Raw genomic sequence first — 19,168 nt, 5'->3', positions numbered from 1 at the left:
TACCTTAACCACCCCCCATGCTACCCTCCTGTTGTTCCTAGAATATGCCATGGTTGCTGTTAGTCTTTAAGCTTGTTATTCTCCTTGCCTGGAATTTACTACTGCTGTAGAGTCACACTCCTTAGGTTTTATTCATGTGTCACGTAGCTAACCCTGTCCCCAAAGGCTAGCACCTGACATATGTAGATGATTGTGCATTAAAGGCTTTCCACCAATAGCTTTCTGTTTTTCCATCTTAAATATCTATCTCTATCCCCTTTATTTTTTTTTCTATCCCCTTTATTATTATTTTTATCTTACTAAAGTATAGTTGGCACAAAATGTTATGTTAGTTTCAGGTGTGCCACATGGTAGTTCACAAGTCTGTACATTATGCTGTTCTCATCACAAGTGTAGCAACCATCTGTCACATGAAACTCTATTGCAGTATTATTGACTATATTCCCTAGGTTTTACCTTTTATCCCTATGACTTATTCATTCCGTAACTGGAAGCCTTTACCTCCCACTTGTCTTCCCTCTAGCAGTCAATCGTTTATTTTTTTGGATTTATGGGTCTGTTTCTGCTTGTTTGTTTATTCATTTGTTGTTTTAGAATCCATATATAAGTGAAACCATATGGTATTTGTCTTTATCTAATTTATTCTACTTAGCACAATACCCTCTAGGTTCATCCATATTGTCACAGATGGTAAGATTCCATTCTTTTTTATGGCTGAGTAATATTCCATTGTATATATATGCCACTTCTTTATTCTTTTATCTACTGATGGACACTTGAATGCTTCCATAACTTGACTATTGTAAATAATGCTACAATGGACAAAGGGTGTATATATCTTTTCCAGTTAGTGTTTCATTTTCCTTAGGTAAATATCCAGCAATGGAATTGCTGGATTGTATGGTAATTCTATTTTCAATTTTTTGAGGAACCTCTATACTGTTTTCCATAGTTGAAGCTGATGTTGCCACCCACAGTATGTGAGGATTCCTTCTCCACATCTTCACCAAAACTTGATTTTTCTTGTGTTTTGGATTCTAGTCAATCTGTTGGGTATAAGATGATACCTCATTGTGGTTTTGGTTTGCATTTCTCTGATGATTGGTGATGTTGAGCATCTTGTGTGTCTGTTGGCCATCTATGTCTTCTTTGAAAAAAATCTATTCTGGTCCTATGCCCATTTTTTTATCTATTTGTTTTGGGGTACTTTTATTTTATTTTATTGTTTCTGTTTTTGGGTATTTTTAAATGTTGAGTTGTATAAGTTCCGTACACATTTTGGATTGGTTGCATAAGTTATTGATTTGGATATTAGTACCTTATCAGATATATCATTTGCAAATATATTCTCTCATTCAGTAGGTTGCCTTTTCATTTTGTTGATGGCTACTAGCAATTGATCTGTTCAAATATTTTATTTCTTCCTGATTGGAAGATTTTTTGCTTCTAGGAATTTATTAATTTCTTCTATGTTGTTCAGATGCGGACATATGATTTCTTATAAAGATCTCATAATTTATATTTCTGTGGTGTTTGTTGTTACTTCTATTTCATTTATGGCTTTACATATTTGAGTTCTCTTTATTTTTTGATGAGTCTGGATAAATTTTTATAGATTTCTTTATCTTTTCAAAGAAACGGCTCTTGGTTTCATTGATGTCTTTCTGTCTGTCTCTATTTCCACTCCGATCTTTATTATTTCCTTCCTTCTATAATTCTGATTTATTTTTTCATTTAGATTAAGGTTAGATTTTTTTTTTTTAATTTGAGATTGTTCTTGTTTCTTGAGGTAGCTCTGTATTTCTATAAAATTTCATCATAGGACTCCTTTTGATTTGTCCCAAAGAATTTTTACCATTGTGTTTCATTTTTATATGTCTCTATGTATTTTTTAAAATTTTCTCTGTGATTTGTTCATTGATCCATTGGTTGTTTAGTGATATGTTATTTATTTAGGCATGCATGCTTGTATTTTCCAGTTTTGTTTTGTTGTTGTTGTTTTAACTTGTGACTATTTTTAGTTTCATATCATTATGTTTGGGAAAGGTTCATGTTATGATTTCAATCTTTTTTAATTTATTGAGACTATTTGTGGCCTAATATGTGATTTGTCCTGGAGAATGTTACATGTGTACTTGAAAAAATGTATTTCTGTTGTTTTTGGATGGGATATTCTATAAATATCTGTCAAGTCCATTTATTTTAATTTATTGTTTAAAGACACTGTTTCTTTATTGATTTTCTGCCTAAATAATCTACTCATTGAGGTAAGTGGAATGTTAAAGTCCCCCTGCTATTGTACTACTGTTAATTTCTCCCTTTATGGCTATAATAATTGCCTTATGTGTTTAGTTGCTCCTGTGTTTGATGTCTAGATATTTATAATTGTTATATACTCTTATTGTATTGATCCCTTTATCATTATTGGATGCCCTTCTTTGTCTCTTATTATAATCTTTGTTTTAAAATCTATTTTCTATGATATAAGTATTGCAACCCCAGCTTTTTCACAACCTCTCCATTTTATTTATATGTTGTCATGTTTTGCAACCTTTTACTTGTAATTTTTTTACTTCTAATTATGGCCTCCCCCTACCTTAAAAAAGTCTTTTTAACATTAGTGGTGATGAACTTCTTTAACTTTTGTTTGTTTGGAATCTCTTTTTCTCTCCTTTGATTCTGAATGATAATCATACTGGGTAGATTATTCTTGCTTATAGATTTTTTTTTTCCTTTCAGCACTTATAATATATCATGCCACACCCTTCTGGACTGCAGTTCCTACTGAAAAATAATCTGACAGCATTATGGAGTTTCCCTTATATATAACATTTTGGTTTTCTTTCACTACTTTAAAAAACTCTCTCTTTTTTGAAATTTTAATTATTATATGTCTTGGTGTAGACTTCTTTGGTTTCATCTCATTAGAATTCTCTCAGCTTCTCGTGTTTCCATCCCCTGTTTAGGAAAGTTTTCAGCTATTATGTCTTAAAAAAAAAATCTGCCTCTTCTCTTTTCTTCTCCTTCTGAGACCCCCTTATTTTTTATTTTTTAAAGATTTATTTATTTATTTATTTAAAGATTTATTTATTTATTTTTATTTTATGATAGACAGAGAGAGAGAGAGAGAGAGAGACAGGCAGAGGGAGAAGCAGGCTCCATGCCAGGAGCCTGACGCAGGACTCGATCCTGGGACTCCAGGATCGTACCCTGGGCCAAAGGCAGGTGTGAAACCGCTGAGCCACCCAGGGATCCCCAAGATTTATTTATTTGAGAGAGAGAGAGAGAGATGGAGAGGAACAGATAGAGAGAATCTCAAGCAGACTTCACACTGAGCATGGAACCTGACATCGGGCTCAATCCTACAACCCTGAGATCATGACCTGAGCTGAAATCAAGAGTTGGATGCTCAACCACCTGAGCCACCCAGGTGCCCCCTTTTGAGACTCCTTTAATGTGAATATTTATTTGCTTTATTTTGATCAAGAGACCTCTTAACCTATCTTCATTTCTTTTCCTTTTTTGCTGTTCAGCTCGAATGCTTTCCATTATTTTCTTCCAAATTCTGATGTGTTTTACATCCACTAATATACTATTGATTACCTCTAATATATTTTTCTTTTCTTTTTTTAAAATAAGATTTTATTTATTTTTTCATCAGAGACACAGAGAGAAGGAGACATAGGCAAAGAGAGAAGCAGACTCCCTTGGGGAGCCTGATGTAGGACTCAATACCAGGACCCCACTGAGCCATCCACATACCCTTCTAGTGGATGTTTCATTTCAGTTACTATATTCTTCAATTCTGATTGGTTCTTTAAGAAATTTTATCTTTGTTGAAATTCATACTGAATTTCTTCCATAGTTTTCTCCAGTCTGGTAAGTGTCTTTACAATCATTACTTTAAACTTTTTATTAGACATATTGCTATGTCCATTTAATTAGATTCTTTTTCTGGGCTTTTGTCTTGTTCTTTCATTCAAAGCATTTTTCTCTTCCTCTTCATTTTGCTTGACTTTCTGTGTTTGCTTCTGTGAATTTGGCAGGACAGCTACTTCTACACTTGAAAGAATGGTTTTGTGTGTGTGAGCCAGGGGGTTCTAGTGAGATCTGTGCCAGGAGTGCCTTAGTAAGCCATCTAGAGCTGAAATAGTGTGGGCCTAGAGTGTTTCAAGGTGCTTTGCCCTTGTGTCATCTTGGTGTAATGGCTGGGAATATAATGAGCACTAACAAGGGGTGTCCTGGTATATACCATATTGAGGTCACCTTGTTTGGTGACTTTCGTGGTGTGGACTGGGGACTTCTGGCTCATTGAGGCCATAGCCTGGGTAGAGCACCCATAATCTGGCTTCTGTCCTTACGATCAAGGTAATAGGGGTGTGTAAACTATGGCACTTACCAGGCCCTCCAATTTGGAGGGAGTTCTGGAAGCTCTTTTCTCATTGGCAAGGTTCTAGGGCTAGTTACTTTATAACCATGACTTTTATTTGGTGTCCCAGGGCATCTGGGGCTGGTATGTACTAGGGGCCTGGGCTTACTGAGATGGCAAACTGGCTATGGTGCCCAGAAGGTGCTCCTGTCTGAGCTATCACAGTGAAAAGAGAATCTAAACTGTGATGCTCACCAGCCTCTCAGATCTGGAGAGAGTTCCAGTAGCTCCTCTGCCATTTGTCAGGGTTCTTACACTGGTGTCTTTACATTCTAGTTGCCCTTTAAAGGTATGGCTTTTTATCTGTGCCTCATGGCCTGTCTGTACTCTTACCCCTGCAGTTTGCAGTGTCATGCAATGGGGATTTTCTTTGTTACCATGTCTCTCTTTTGCTGTTCTTGTAATCTATCTTTTGTTGTGCAGAAGCTGTTCAGTCAGCCCTCAGTTCTTTGGGGAAAACTGTTCTATAAATAGGTGTAGATTTGGTGTATCCATGGAAGAGGTCACTTCAGGATCGTCCTACATTGCTGCCTTGGACTGGAATCTATCACCTTTAATCTCAATTGAAATAAACTGGGGCAAATCACTTGGTAGAAAATTTCCATTTCCATTGGAAAGCCTCTTAATTTCCATTGATATACTAATGAATATTATTGCTCATTATCAACCAAATATTCCCAAGTCCTATTGGTAACAAGTAACTAAATCTCCATTCAATCAGCTTTTAATCTCCTTGAGAACAAGAATTATAAATTTTTAAAAAAAACTGTTTGTGTATATATCCCACCCATTAGTGTCTGTGATGGGAATGCAGGACTTTCTTGTGCATAGACATGTTAAATGGGTTAATGTTTTTCCTTTTTTTTTTGGTGTGTGTGTGGGAGGCTATTATGTAAATAGATTTGTGTTTTTATTGCAGCCCTTAGCTCAAAAATATTAAATGCTATATAACATACAAAAGAGTAGGTATATACAGCTGTTAGTGAGGACATTAAGATGTCTATTTGACAAATATCACTTTGTAATTTTGCACATAAATATATGGTTACTGAGCCTTAAATCCTGAGCGCCCAAAGTACTTTGTTTTAATCTGAAGTCACCTGAACATGGCTTTTATAACTCTAAAATTTCTAGAGGCAATATGCACAATAAAGAAAAGAAAAAGAACTATGTACAGTTTTGTATGTGAATCAAGTCAATCCAGCTGATCACTGACTATCCCAGATGCTGATGAAATGAAGCACACTAATATTCTAATATGATTTCTACTAAGCCTTGATGCAAATTATGTTTTCTTTTGTTCAGAATTCAAAGGCATTACATAAAAATATCTAAGCTAAATTTTCTTCAGAAGTGTTAAGGAATATTCACTTTAAAAGGAAAGAAAAGAATTAGGAGTCTTTGTCATTCAGAATGCTTTCAGTATTATTTGTAATTTCTGGTAGGAGTCATTTTATCAGCATCTGTTTATAGAACCTTGGAAAGAACTTCAGTCACCCATTCCTATCCTCCTCTTAGAAGCTTAACTAAAGGAGAGAATATTGAAAACCCCTGTGGCCCGGGCTGAGTGGAATCATCATTGGGTTATTGTATAGCTGGGGACTTTCTATATCTACTTCATTTAAAAACATGTAAATAATGTCTGTTAAGAGATAGATACTCAAAATTGCTGAGGTTTTAGATAGAGTAGCATTAAAGTCCTTCATCTAGACAATTCACTATATCAGGCAAATTCACACTCATTAAAGACCAGGTACTATAATCTTTTATAATATAATAATAATTATACTAACTTCTTCCCTTACTGTAAACTCAAAACCAAATTCATATATTTTGTTTTACCCATTCATGTAAATTAAATTGTGTTATCACTAGAGATATACCTGAGACCAACATCATACATCAGACTTTTTAAAAATATATTTACAAAAATTGAACCAGTAAAAAATTGGCAACAGAGACAGGCAAATTGGCTAACCAAATAGAAGATAGAGGCTAGAAATAGGCTTATGTACAAAAGGGAACAAAGGGGGAATAAAAACTCCTTATACGATGGAGTGGCATTATAAGTATTTGGATAAAGAAGACATTTTTCAAGAGGTGATGTGAGAACAATTGGTTATTCATATTAAACAACAAAAAGAAATTGGATCCTCCTTACCATCTACCATGTATAAATATCACTTCTATATGAGCTTATTTAAATATAAAAGAGAAAATATAACATTTTTAGAATAAATTACACGGTGAAAGTAAATGAATATATGCATTTATATCAGGCTCAGACACATTTTTCTTTTTTTTAAAGATTTTATTATTTATTTATTTACTTGAGAGAGAGAGAGAGAGAGAGAGAGAGAAAGCATGTACGCACTCATGGGGAGGGCAGAGGGGGAGGGAGAGGGACAAGTAGACTCCACACTGAATACAGAGCCCCTATGGGACTCCATTTCACGACCCTGAGATCATGGTCTGAGCCAAAACCAAGAATCTGACACATAACCAACTGAGCCACCTAGGCACCTCAGAAACATATTTTTCATTAAAAAGGATTTACAGAAGGTTTCATACCAGGAAACATTATTTTTACAAAATTCTGCAAAACTAAATAATCTGTATACAAACATATTGTCTGTCAGAAAAATAAAAGCTAAAACTAAATACAAATTATAAAAGAATGATAAGCACAACATTCAGGGAAATAATTTTCTTTGCAAGTTGAGAACAATGTATGACTGGAAATGTCCACATGTAGAGATTCCCTGTTATTGGTAATTTTGTAGTCTTTAGCTGAATGGTTATTTTAAACTCTGTGTATATTATTGATTTGTACAGTAATATATGCAAGCATGTATTACATTTTTTGGTTTGTGTAATATATTACAAATAAATGCATTTTAAAAAGAAACCTAAAAATGGCACTGATAGCTAGAAATATAAACTACCGTCCAGTCTCACTTATATAAATGCAAAGCCACTAAATAAATAATAGCAAGTTTTAAGAAAATTCTTGGCCATAATCATTTGATTTTGTTTTATTCCATGACATGATGGATAAATGGGTTGGAAGCTATTTATATTGCATATACATCAGTAACTCATATATACCTATATATGTAATCTCAACTGATGCCCAGATGGATTAAACAAAACCCCATATTCGTTTCTAAAAAAATAAAATGATATAAAATTTCAAAGCTAAAGCAAAGAATCACTATACTCTTATAAACATTTGCTTTATACTAATAACCATTTTATTAAACTTCATAATCATTCTTTGAGAATTTGTCTTAAAAATTAAGAAAAAAAAACAATAAGGACTAATTTCTGCCCTCTCTATTCTAGGATCTAATTTGTTCAAAATATTTGAGACATAACTATTTGAAATGAAGGGAAACAATAATAGTGGCATACAGATGAATATATTGAATATGTGTGTATATGTGTATATGTGAATATATGTGTGTGTGTATATATATGTATATAATTTTATTCTTAGAAAACCCAAGAAACTGGGGCAACTGGGTGGCTCAGTTAGTCAGTTACGCCTCCTGCTCTTGATTTCAGCCTAGGTCATGATCTCAGGATCCTTGGAACAAGCCCTGCATTGGGCTCAGCACTCAGAGGGGCATTGGCTTGAGAATTCTCTTTCCCACTCTCTCTGCCCCTCCCTGCCCCATGAACCCTCTCTGTAAAATAAATAAATAAATAAATAAATAAATAAATAAATAAATAAATCTTAAAGAAAGGAAACCCAAGAAACCAAATTAAAAAAAAAATGTAAGCAAGGTTAGGTTAGAGTTAATGATTTTTTTTTAATTTCATTAGAAAGCTTTTAGTGTCAGATAACACAAAAACTAAACTTTAAACCCAACAGTAGCATCTGAAAATCTAGAGTAAACTATGTTTAAAGATTGATTTTCATTCAGAGGCACTGTGATGATTTCTTCCCCTTGCTAGTTTGTCACCCATATCAACTTCATCTAGAAGCTGAATCTCTTTATAGCGACAAAATAACTACAACATGTCCAAGTGACCTCTGTACTCTGTATTATGCACAAAGGAACAAAAAATACTAGAATTCACCATTTATTTGGTGTACATTCATGAACTGATTGTTTTAAGGAGAATGAAAAGTTTACTACGTCAATAAGGGAACATTCTAGGAGCTGTAATCAGAGTGATGATTCCTCAAAACACATGAATTTGTGTGTGTGTGTGTGTGTGTGTGTGCTCATGGATGTGCACCACCTAGTGGATGGATGATCAATATATGAAATAAACTCTCAAGGCCTTGAGCAAGGAGAAATAAAAGGTGATGCTTAGTTAGGAACCTAAAAATGTCCAACATAAGTGTCAAATAAAAGGACACAATGAAATATGTAAGGATCTATATTTTAATTATATTCTAGAAATAGCTCATTAGAAAATATAATATTAAAACACATAGAAAACTAAAAACTAAAAATATAATTCCACTGAAATAATATTGAAAAGATATTAAATAATGTGTCAGAAAACCATAAATTCAAATTTAGGATTAAACATTTCAATAAAATGGAAGAACATACCGTGTTTTTGGTGTTAGATGAAAGACCTATTACAGAAAATAATTTCTTCCAAAAAAAGTAAATGTTTTCAGTCTTAACTGAATCAAAATATCCAAACATTTCTGAATTTTTTAATTGAACGATTAAAATACGGTATTGTATTCATTTCGGATGTACAACATAGTGATATGATATTTATATACAGTATGAAAAGGTCACCACAATAAGTCTAGTTGTCATCTGTCATGACTCAAAATTGTTAAATATCATTGACTATATTTCCTATACTGTACGTTACATTCCCATGCTTTATTTATTTTGTAACTGGAAGATTGTACCTCTTAGTTCCCTTCACATATTTCATGCACTCCTATTCCCCTCTGGTTACTGTCAATTTGTTTTCTGTATCTATGAGTCTGTTTTGTTTTCCTTGTTCATTTGTTTTATTAGATCCTACATATAAGTGAAGTCATATGGTATTTGTCTTTGTCTGACCTATTTTACTTAGCATAATATCCTCTAGTCCATCCTTGTTGCTGCAAATGGCAAGATTTTATTCTTTTACATGACTGAGTACTATTTGAGTGTGTGTGTGTGTGTGTGTGTTATATCACAATTTATCTACGTTTCTATCGATGCTCACAGGTTGCTTCCATATCTTAAGCTATCATAATTAATGCTATAATAAATATAGAGGTCTGTATGTTTTTTTGAATTAGTGTTTATGTTTTCATTGGATTAATACCTAAATGCAGAATTGCTGAATCTTATCTTTCTATTTTTAATTTTTTAAGAACCTCCTTACTGTTACCTATAGTAGCTACACCAATTTACATTTCCACTAACAATGCACAAGGGTTCTATTTTTTTCCTACCCTTGCCAACTTCTCATTCCTTGACTTTTTCATAATAGCTGTTTTGACGTGTGAAGTGATAACTCATTGTGGTTTTAACTTACATTTCTGATAGTTAGTGATGTTGGGCATCTCTTTATGTGCCTGTTGGCCATCTTGACATCTTCTTTGGAAAATTGCCTATTTAAGTCTTCTTCCCATTACTAATGTGATTTTTATATTGCATTTTATGATGTTTTAAAAATATTTTGGATTTAACCCCTTATAGAATATGTTATTTCCAAATATCTTCTCTCATTCAGTGGGTTGTGTTTTTATTTTGTTGATAGTTTCCTTTGCCATGCAAAAGATTTTTAATTTGATGTAGTCTCCTTTGTTTCTTTTTGTTGCTCTTACCTAAGAAGGCATAGCTAGAAAAATGTTGCAATGGACAATGTCCAAGAAATTACAGCCTATATTTTATTCCAGGAGTTTTATGGCTTCAGGTCTCAGATTTAGGTCTTTAATTCATTTTGAGTTTATTTTTGTGTATTATGTGAAAAAGTGATTCAGTTTTATTCTTTTGCAGGTAGCCATCCAGAGTTCCAAAGACCATTTAATGAAGAGACTATTTTTCCCCATTGTATATTTTTGTCTCTTTTGTTGTAATTGATCATAGAAGGGTAGTTTTGTGGGCTCTCTATCCTGCTCCTTTGACCTATGTGTCTTGTTTTTTTGCCGGTACCATATTGTTTTGATGACTCTAGCTTTGTAGTATCTTTGAGGACTAGTAGCACAATACCTTCAGTTCTGTGCATTTTTCCTAAGATTGCTTTGGCTATTTGTAGTCATTTGTGGTTCCACACAACTTTTAGTATTATTCTTTCTAGTTCAGTGAAAAATACCATTGAGGTTTTTTGATTGGGATAACATTGAATCATTTCTCCTATTTATAAATTACATGGGTAACACAAAGGAGTGAGTTTGTTCTGAGATAAGTGGATTCAGTACTGTTAACTGCCCTGCTGCAGAAATTCCTCTGGCTGGCCAGTAGATTGGGCTGCAAGGCTCAGACCCAGGGGCCCCCCGAGCTGCTGGGTCCAGCCCAGCAGGTGAGGCCTGCCTGCAAGAGGCTTTCAAGCCTAGTATGTGGCACAAGGTAATGACATGGCCACTTGCTTTAAGGATTTAGATAGGAGTTGTCTTCCTTAAGTAACAGAGAGATTTCAAAAGCAAGCTGCCCTAACCAGAAATATCTGCCATGAATAAAGATGCCTGAAACCCTGCCTTTTTTTTTTTTTTTTTAAGTAGATTGTTTTTTTAAACAGATTTTTAAGTAGATTGCTTTGGGTACTGTGGACATTTTGACAATATTAGTTCCTCTAGCCCGTAAGCAAATGGACTTATCTGTGTTGTCTTCAATTTTTTTCATCAATGTCTTAAGGGTCATTTTTTTTCTGACAGTTTTGGGATGGAGGCCTTAGAGTGTTTTAAATATAGTAACATGTCATTTGCAAATAATGTCATTTGCAAATAATTTTACTTCTTTCTTTCCAATTTGGATGCTCTTTCTTTTTCTTGTCTAATTTCTGCAGCTAGAATATCCAACACTATGTTGTCTTGTTCATGATCTTAAATGAGAAGCTTTCAACTTTTTATCATTGATTATGATGTTAGGTTTGAGTTTATTATATATGGTCTTTATTATATTGAAGTATGTTCCCTCTATACTCACTTTGTTGAGAGTTTATTTTGTGAATAGATGTTGAATTTTGTCTAATGTTTTCTTCTTATTATTAAGGTGATCATATGGTTTTTATCCTTCATTTTTTAATGTGGTGTATTATGTTGATTGATTTATAGATATGAACCATCCTTCCTTTGGGGTTGCTTTGTTCTTTTTCAAATTTCTTTAGCTGTAAAGTTAGATTGTTATTTGAGATTATTTTTTGTTTCTTGAGGTAGACTCGTATTGCCATAAATTTCCTTCTTAGAACTGCTTTTGCTATGTTCCATGGATTTTATAGTGCTATGGTTTTAGTTTAAGTTATCTCAAGGTATTTCTTTTTCTTTCTTGTTGATCTTTGTTGCCTCATTCATCGTTTAGTATCATGATATTTAGTCTTCACATGTTTGTGTTCTCTTTTTCAGTTTTCTTATAGTTGATTTCTAGTTTTATACCTTTATGGTCAGAAAAGATGCTAGATATGATTCTAATATTTTTAAATTTATTAAGAATTGGTTTGTGGCTTAATGTGTGATCTATCCTGAAGAATGTTCCATGTGCACTTGAGAAGAATGTGTATTCTTCTGGTTTGGGATGGGATATTCTGTATGTAACTTGTAAGCTCATCTGGTCTAATGTGTTGTTCAAAGCCAATATTTCCTTATGGATTTTTGTTCTGGATGATCTATTCATTGATGTCAGTGGAGTGTTTTTAAGTCCCCTATGATTTTTGCATTACTATAAATTTCTCCCTTTGTTTCTGTTAATATTTGCTTCATATATTTAGGTGTTCTTATTTTGGTGCATAAATATTTATAAGTGTTATATCTTCCTCTTGGATTGATTCTTGTGTCATTTTGCAATGCCCTTCTTTCTCTCTTATTACAGTGTGTTTTAAAGCCTATTTTGTCTGATATAAATATTGCAATCCCTCTTTTTGTTTCCATTTACCTGGAATATCTTTACAAATATTTCTTAATTTTTTAAATTAGTTCTGTTACCTAAATCAAAAGAAAATTCAAGGATTTATTCATCTGAGAGAGAGAGAGAGAGAGAGAATGAGCATGAGCAAGCAAGAGCAGCAGAAGGGCAGAAAGAGTGAGAGAAATTCTCAAGCAGACTCCTCACTAAGTTTGGAGCCCAAAATAGAGCTCAGTTCCAGGACCCTGAGATCATGACCTGAGCCAAAACCAAGTCAGATGTGTAACTGACTGAACCACCCAGGTACACCCCCCCAAATGAACAATCATTTTAAATAAAATTTAATACCAAATTATAAAAGGATATATGGTAAAAAATACATTGTAATCTTAATAAATTCATATTTTTATCAAATTATTACTAAATATTTATGAAGCTTTCAACTTTATTAGGAGTTACCCACAATTTTATAAGTAGCTTTGTCTCTTGAACAGAGAGCTTTGAACTGTTCATGCCTACTTACAGTTTTTTTTTTCAGTGACTATAGTACAGTACTATACATGTATTTTCTCTTTCTTACAATTTTTTAAAATATTTTATTTATTTATTTGTGAGAGACACACAGAGAGAGGCAGAGACACAGGCAGAGGGAGAAGCAGGCTCCACGCAGGGAGCCCAACGTGGGACTCGATCCCAGGACCCTGGGATCACGCCCTGAGCCAAAGGCAGATGCTCAACCACTGAGCCAACCAGGCATCCCTCTTATAGTTTTCTTAATAACATGTTCTTTTCTTTAGTTTACTTTATTATAAAAATATAGTATATATTACAAATAACATACACAGTGTATGTTAACTGGCTTGTTATTGGTAAGGTTTCCAGTCTATAGCAGGGTATTAGTAGTTAAATTTTGAGGAGTATAAAGTTTTATGCAGATTTTCAACTGTACAGGTGGTGGGCATTCTTATCCTCTGCATTGTTCAAGGCTCAAATATTTTATTATGGTTTTAGAGAGTTTGGGGATTTTAACCTGTTATAAAGTTGAGATTGATAGAGAAAAATAATGATATTAGATTCTGGTCATGTTATACCAGTAGTCTTCAGTCCAATTGTTTATTAGTACACAGGAACAATACTAATGGGGGGGAAGCATGCACACCGGGTGATTTCAATTACATAAAATTATATGCATATAGATGGATATAAATAATTTTTGTCTACTTTATGGATGGTGGCATAATTTGTACTTCATAAAGTTGTTACATAATGTAGATATTTTAAAACATTCCTTAAGTATGTGAGGAAGGAAAAATACAGGTATATATTTAAATAACAAAAATAATGGAAAATACATATTATATGTACTTTTGGAAAAAAATGCATATCTGCAGGTAAATAGATAACAGATGGTAGGTAGATAGACAGATTAGTAGACTGATATAATACTTTATGACTAGACATTGTTGCTTCAATAAATCATGCAACTATACTTACTAACAGTAAACATTATGCTTGGAGATATTTGAAAAGATACAAAAGAAGCCTAATAGAAATATCAATTGTCTGTAAGATAATACAATAAATGTAGTAAGCATGTGACATTTAAATATTACTCAAAAAAGTCAAGCAAAATGCTTAATTTTTGTTAATAAGTTACATTTGTTCCTTTTATGTGAGTTTATTTTGAAAGAAGTTAAAACAATAAGTAGGACATGGCTGAAAAATCTTTAGTATATTTTATGTAGTAAACTGATATGAAAAGCCATATTTTATAATATCTTGAATAACACTGGAAATATATGAATGAACAAAAACAAAGGAAGAATTTATCTGTATTTATATGAAGCACAATAGAATACAGATTCAAAGGCTAAAAAGCATATACTGAGTCATGTTATTGAAAATTTTACTTTTTGGCAAGTTTAGCCATATTTAAGAAATGAAATTTTTCAATACTATTATCTTCTCTTAAACTGAAACTGGCTAAGCATTGATAATTTCAGGCCAAGTACCATGTTTCTGGCATTAGTAGGCTTCCATTTGGAAAACAATGTCATAGAGTTCATGTAGACAGATGGATAAATGAACAAAAGCAAAATAACATCCTAAGTTTTCTCCTTCTTGTTTGGTCTTCTGCCAGATGGGACTGTGTTTCTGTAGAAAACTGAAAAAAAATATTCTGGCACAAATTTAACTCTTCCTATGTCAGTTTTCTCTCTGAATTTATCTTCGCTGGCATATCTCCACTTCATAGAATGGCTATATTAACAACTTCTTTGAAGTGAACATTTAACCATGTTCTCTCCTTAGAATTGTATAATTCACTCCGTGAGATATAGTTACCTCTATATTTAGCTACTACATTGTTGGTATGGACCAAAGTGAGTTACCTGAAATTCCTCTGTTGAAGTCTTAACACCTAGGACCTCAGAATGTGACAGTATTTGGATATAGAATCATTAAAGGGGTAATTAAATTAAAATGAGGTCATTAGGGCAAGTCCTCATCCAATCTGAATGGTGTCCTTATAAGAGAGGAAATTAGGACACAGACATATACAGACCATGTAAAGGCATAAGGAGGAGACAGCCATTTACAAGCCAAGGAGAGAGGTCTCAGAACTACAGACACTTTGATCTGAGACTCTAGCCCCCAGAATTCTGACGAATATATTTCTGTTGCATAAGCCACCCAGTCCATGGTTCTTTATTAGGGGAGTCTTAGAAAACTTATATATCTATCATAAAGAAAGTTTGTTATTTGGGGCCTTATAGGCAGCTGTTTTCAATACAATTGATCCAATTATCTGTGTAAATATATGATAATGTTTAAGTAACTGGACCATCAGTATACTAATATGTTTAGTCAGCTGTGTAAACATGCTAAGGACCCTCTTAGGATAAGGAAGACATACTACTTATTTTAAAGTGTCATGACCATCTAGTCAGTGAATTAAAAGCACAAAACTTGACATTCTATATTGTCAAAAAAAAAAAAAAACTGTCTGATTCCCACATCAGATACAAAGTAAACTTGTCCTCTTTTGCAAAACAATAACAATGAAACACACTTCATAGGAATATTGTGAAAATAAAACAAGGTATTTGAGAAACACCAAGAATATTACTGATCATATAATCAATAACTGATATGCTGGGATAATTGAAAAAGCTACCTTTCTACTTACCAAGCATACTTATCCAAAACATGAAAGATTTCAAGAGGGGAATGCTATGATCAAAATCCCTTATATAGGAAATTCACTGTACAACAGCATAAGAGATAGACTGGAGGAGATTGACACCAGAATATGAATGTATGATAAAGATTCACTTACAATAAAAGCTGTTATAAAGAGAAGAAATGTTATTATGTACAGGGAGCAATCAAGAGATCTGACTTCTTAGATTTAAAGATATGTGCTGGGTACTAGTAGGATCTATAGATTAGGTAGTTAGAGGCTAGATTATGGAGGCAGAAATAGAAGGATTTAGAAACAATATGGGAAAAAATATGAAGGCTCCCGAAGAGGAGAATAACATTCTAAAAGTAGTGCTTAAAAACGATTTGTCTGAAAATGCATGCTATACACTTTCTTGATATTTTAGCTTTATGCTTATAAATCAAGGATAATGAAATGTGAATTAAGGAGAAACTGGGAGGATTAATTATAGACACTAATGTTTGTAAAGATCTTAAAGAAATGCTGAATTTGAAGTCTTATTGCATTTAGGTTCAGAGCATTTGCATTCTTCCTCTACGAATTTCTATTCACATTTTCTGAAGTTACATTAGATTGAGCTCTAATAAAAGTAGTTTCTGAGAGTATTTTCTGGAAATATGGCATCTGAGTAGAACAACTGGCAGAGTCAGGCCACCTCAGAAGTACAAGAAAGGCCAAATTCCCATGATGCAGGGTCACTGGGAAGAGTTTCTTTTTTTTTTTTTTTAATTTTTTTTAATTTTTATTTATTTATGATAGTCACAGAGAGAGAAAGAGAGAGAGGCAGAGACATAGGCAGAGGGAGAAGCAGGCTCCATGCACCGGGAGCCTGATGTGGGATTCGATCCCGGGTCTCCAGGATCGCGCCCTGGGCCAAAGGCAGGCGCCAAACCACTGCGCCACCCAGGGATCCCTGGGAAGAGTTTCTAAGAGAAGTCAGCTTTCCAGTGTTTTTCTCTCTAGTCATTCATCCCTCACTTTTTCACTGTCAGATTCCTGAGTAAAAGCTCAGGTTTACCATTATAAATGATGATTAACTACTAAATGTAGGGGTAATCCAAAACCAATTAAAGATTCAAAAATGTTTTTTAAATGTTTCCTATAAATTTGATTATAATTAAAGTCACACATTATTTTAGATTGACCAAATCATTTTTTACATAGGAATTTAGAAATATGTGATATATATATCACATATTAATATATATTAATATATATTATATATAATATATTATTATATTAATATTGTATATAATATAATATTAAATATTAATATATATAATATATTAATATAATATATATATATTATCCTCATGGAAATTTCTTCCTATACAAAATATGTGAGGCTTGGAAAATCACTGCTTATTACTCCCAGGATTATTTATGTCACTGTCATAGATTATATTTATGTCACTGTCATAGATTATATATAAGTGAGTGCAGATACTTAAGTCTTTGCTGTGCCACTTAATCACTGTTACAATAATACCACCAATAATGCAAGTCCTTTATGCAATGTATATTTATGGGAGATATGGTCTTTACCAAGCACTATTCTTGGCATGTCTCCTTGTAAATGGACAAATGGGACCAAAATGGAGACTTAAATTTTTTCATTCATTCTTAAAATGCATCTCTTTTTTTTTTTCCAAAATGTGCCTATTACATTTATGACAAGAAGCATTAAAATTTAATTCATTACCATTGTCTTTGCTCTCATTAAACCATTTTTCTTGACTGTACCACCTTCTTTTCCATTTGGACTTGTCCAGTTAAACCATACCCTATGTATTTGCAGTCTTAACTCTTGCCTTATCATAATTAACATATTTCAAAAAGTCACTCTTCACATTCTAGCCTTACTCCCAGTACTATAATCAAGGCCCTCGATTTGACATAATTCTATCAAGTGGCTTGCTAAAACAACTGTCAAATCAGCTTTCTTTCTCTTACTTTTTGCCCTATTCAGTCTGTACATTATGTTTTTTGTTGAGTATAAAGAACACCAGCATGGTGGAATGGATATTTAGTTCCAAGTTTCAGCTTTATATCTTACTATTTGTGTCACCTTGTTAATGTCATTTAAAAACATTAGGTGTCATTGTCATCAGCTTTAAAAAGTGGAGATAGTACCAGGATATTGTCATCTCCCTTCACACACATTTTTGAAGTGGATCTTTTCAAATATCTAAATTGTACTTATCATGTTTATTATTGCCTTTATTATTGCCTTTCTTTCTCCACCATTCCATTTCTGTGTGCCTTACTCTAAAAAGCAGGTTAACCTACTATGAGAAGGGGCTCCCTTCTTATAAGTATTTTCTTTAGTTACTGAATTAAATACATATGTACCCCTCACATTTTTTATAATGCTTTCTTTGTCCTCACAGTCTTCTACAATGCAGATCATTTTATTTTTAAGTGAAACAATTTCTTTCCCTTAAAATTCCCATCAGAATTCAACACGTAACCAAAACTCTGGTACATTCTCATTTCGAATCTACTGAGATGGAGAATGAAATCATCTTGTTGTCTCTACTGACCTTGATTCATTGCACTGGCAGCTAAGGAGGGGTATAATTTCCTCTAAAGCACAAGAATACTTAGTACCTAAAAACAAGTAAGATAATTTGTTGTGTTTCTAGGCAACACATGCTGTGTGCTTTTAGTATGTTCCCAAACTCTATCAACAATTTTGAGAGGTAGGAGGGGAGAAATAGAATTTATATCTGCACAATTAACTTACTGGAAGGAGGGTTGGGCTAGAGATGGAACTAATGGATTTAATTTCTGAATATTTTCCTAATGCCTGTCTGCAAAATCATTGCATAACTTTTGGTAAATCTAATTTGGGTGTTTGTATGGCAAGTAGGACTACTTATCAAAATAGAAAATATTGTGGGAAAATTTTAGAAGATAGCAAATACATGAAGAATTATTGGATGTGAAGAATCTGGTCAACTAGAAATTTAATAGGCAGTTAGAATATTGGTTGACCTATGGCCCAGCACAAATATATTAGAAAATGAAATATTTGGAAGTCATTTACAAAAAAAATAATTGTAATATTTGAAACCAGTGGCAAAGGATGAGTTATTATTCCAGAAGTATTGAATACAAAGGTCTAATTAATGCCAACATAAGGCATGGGAGAAGTTAATGAAGACCAGAAACTTTACTAGATGCTTATGCATAATTGTTTTAAAGTCGAAGTATTATTTCAGTTAGGAACTATTTTGTCATTTTTAACTTCAATGTTTTTTTTTGTTTTATCCTTCTCTTGACAACTGTACACAACTGATATTTGAGACTTTCTTTCTTTAATGAATGTCAAAAATTATTTTTTCAAAAATTACATGTCAACAATGTTTTGCCAAGTACATTTCTTAAAGTAAATAATATTTTTTGTAGTTCATATTTTGCTCCCTTTTGATTTTTTATTCTAGCATCCTTTGTTTTGATCTCTTATTTGCGAAATGTAATAAA

At 33.1% G+C, this 19,168-nt stretch overlaps 1 long non-coding RNA gene across 5 annotated transcripts in view; it reads right to left on the bottom strand.

The window, feature by feature from the left end:
- Window positions 1–19,168, bottom strand: part of LOC144302682 (uncharacterized) — a 488,681-nt gene that overhangs the window by 280,343 nt on the left and 189,170 nt on the right. The window lies entirely within an intron of this gene.

Source organism: Canis aureus, chromosome 2 (genome assembly GCF_053574225.1).
Source record: "Canis aureus isolate CA01 chromosome 2, VMU_Caureus_v.1.0, whole genome shotgun sequence".
In the NCBI taxonomy this organism is placed as follows: domain Eukaryota; kingdom Metazoa; phylum Chordata; class Mammalia; order Carnivora; family Canidae; genus Canis; species Canis aureus.
This window is presented reverse-complemented; position numbering and strand designations above follow the sequence as displayed.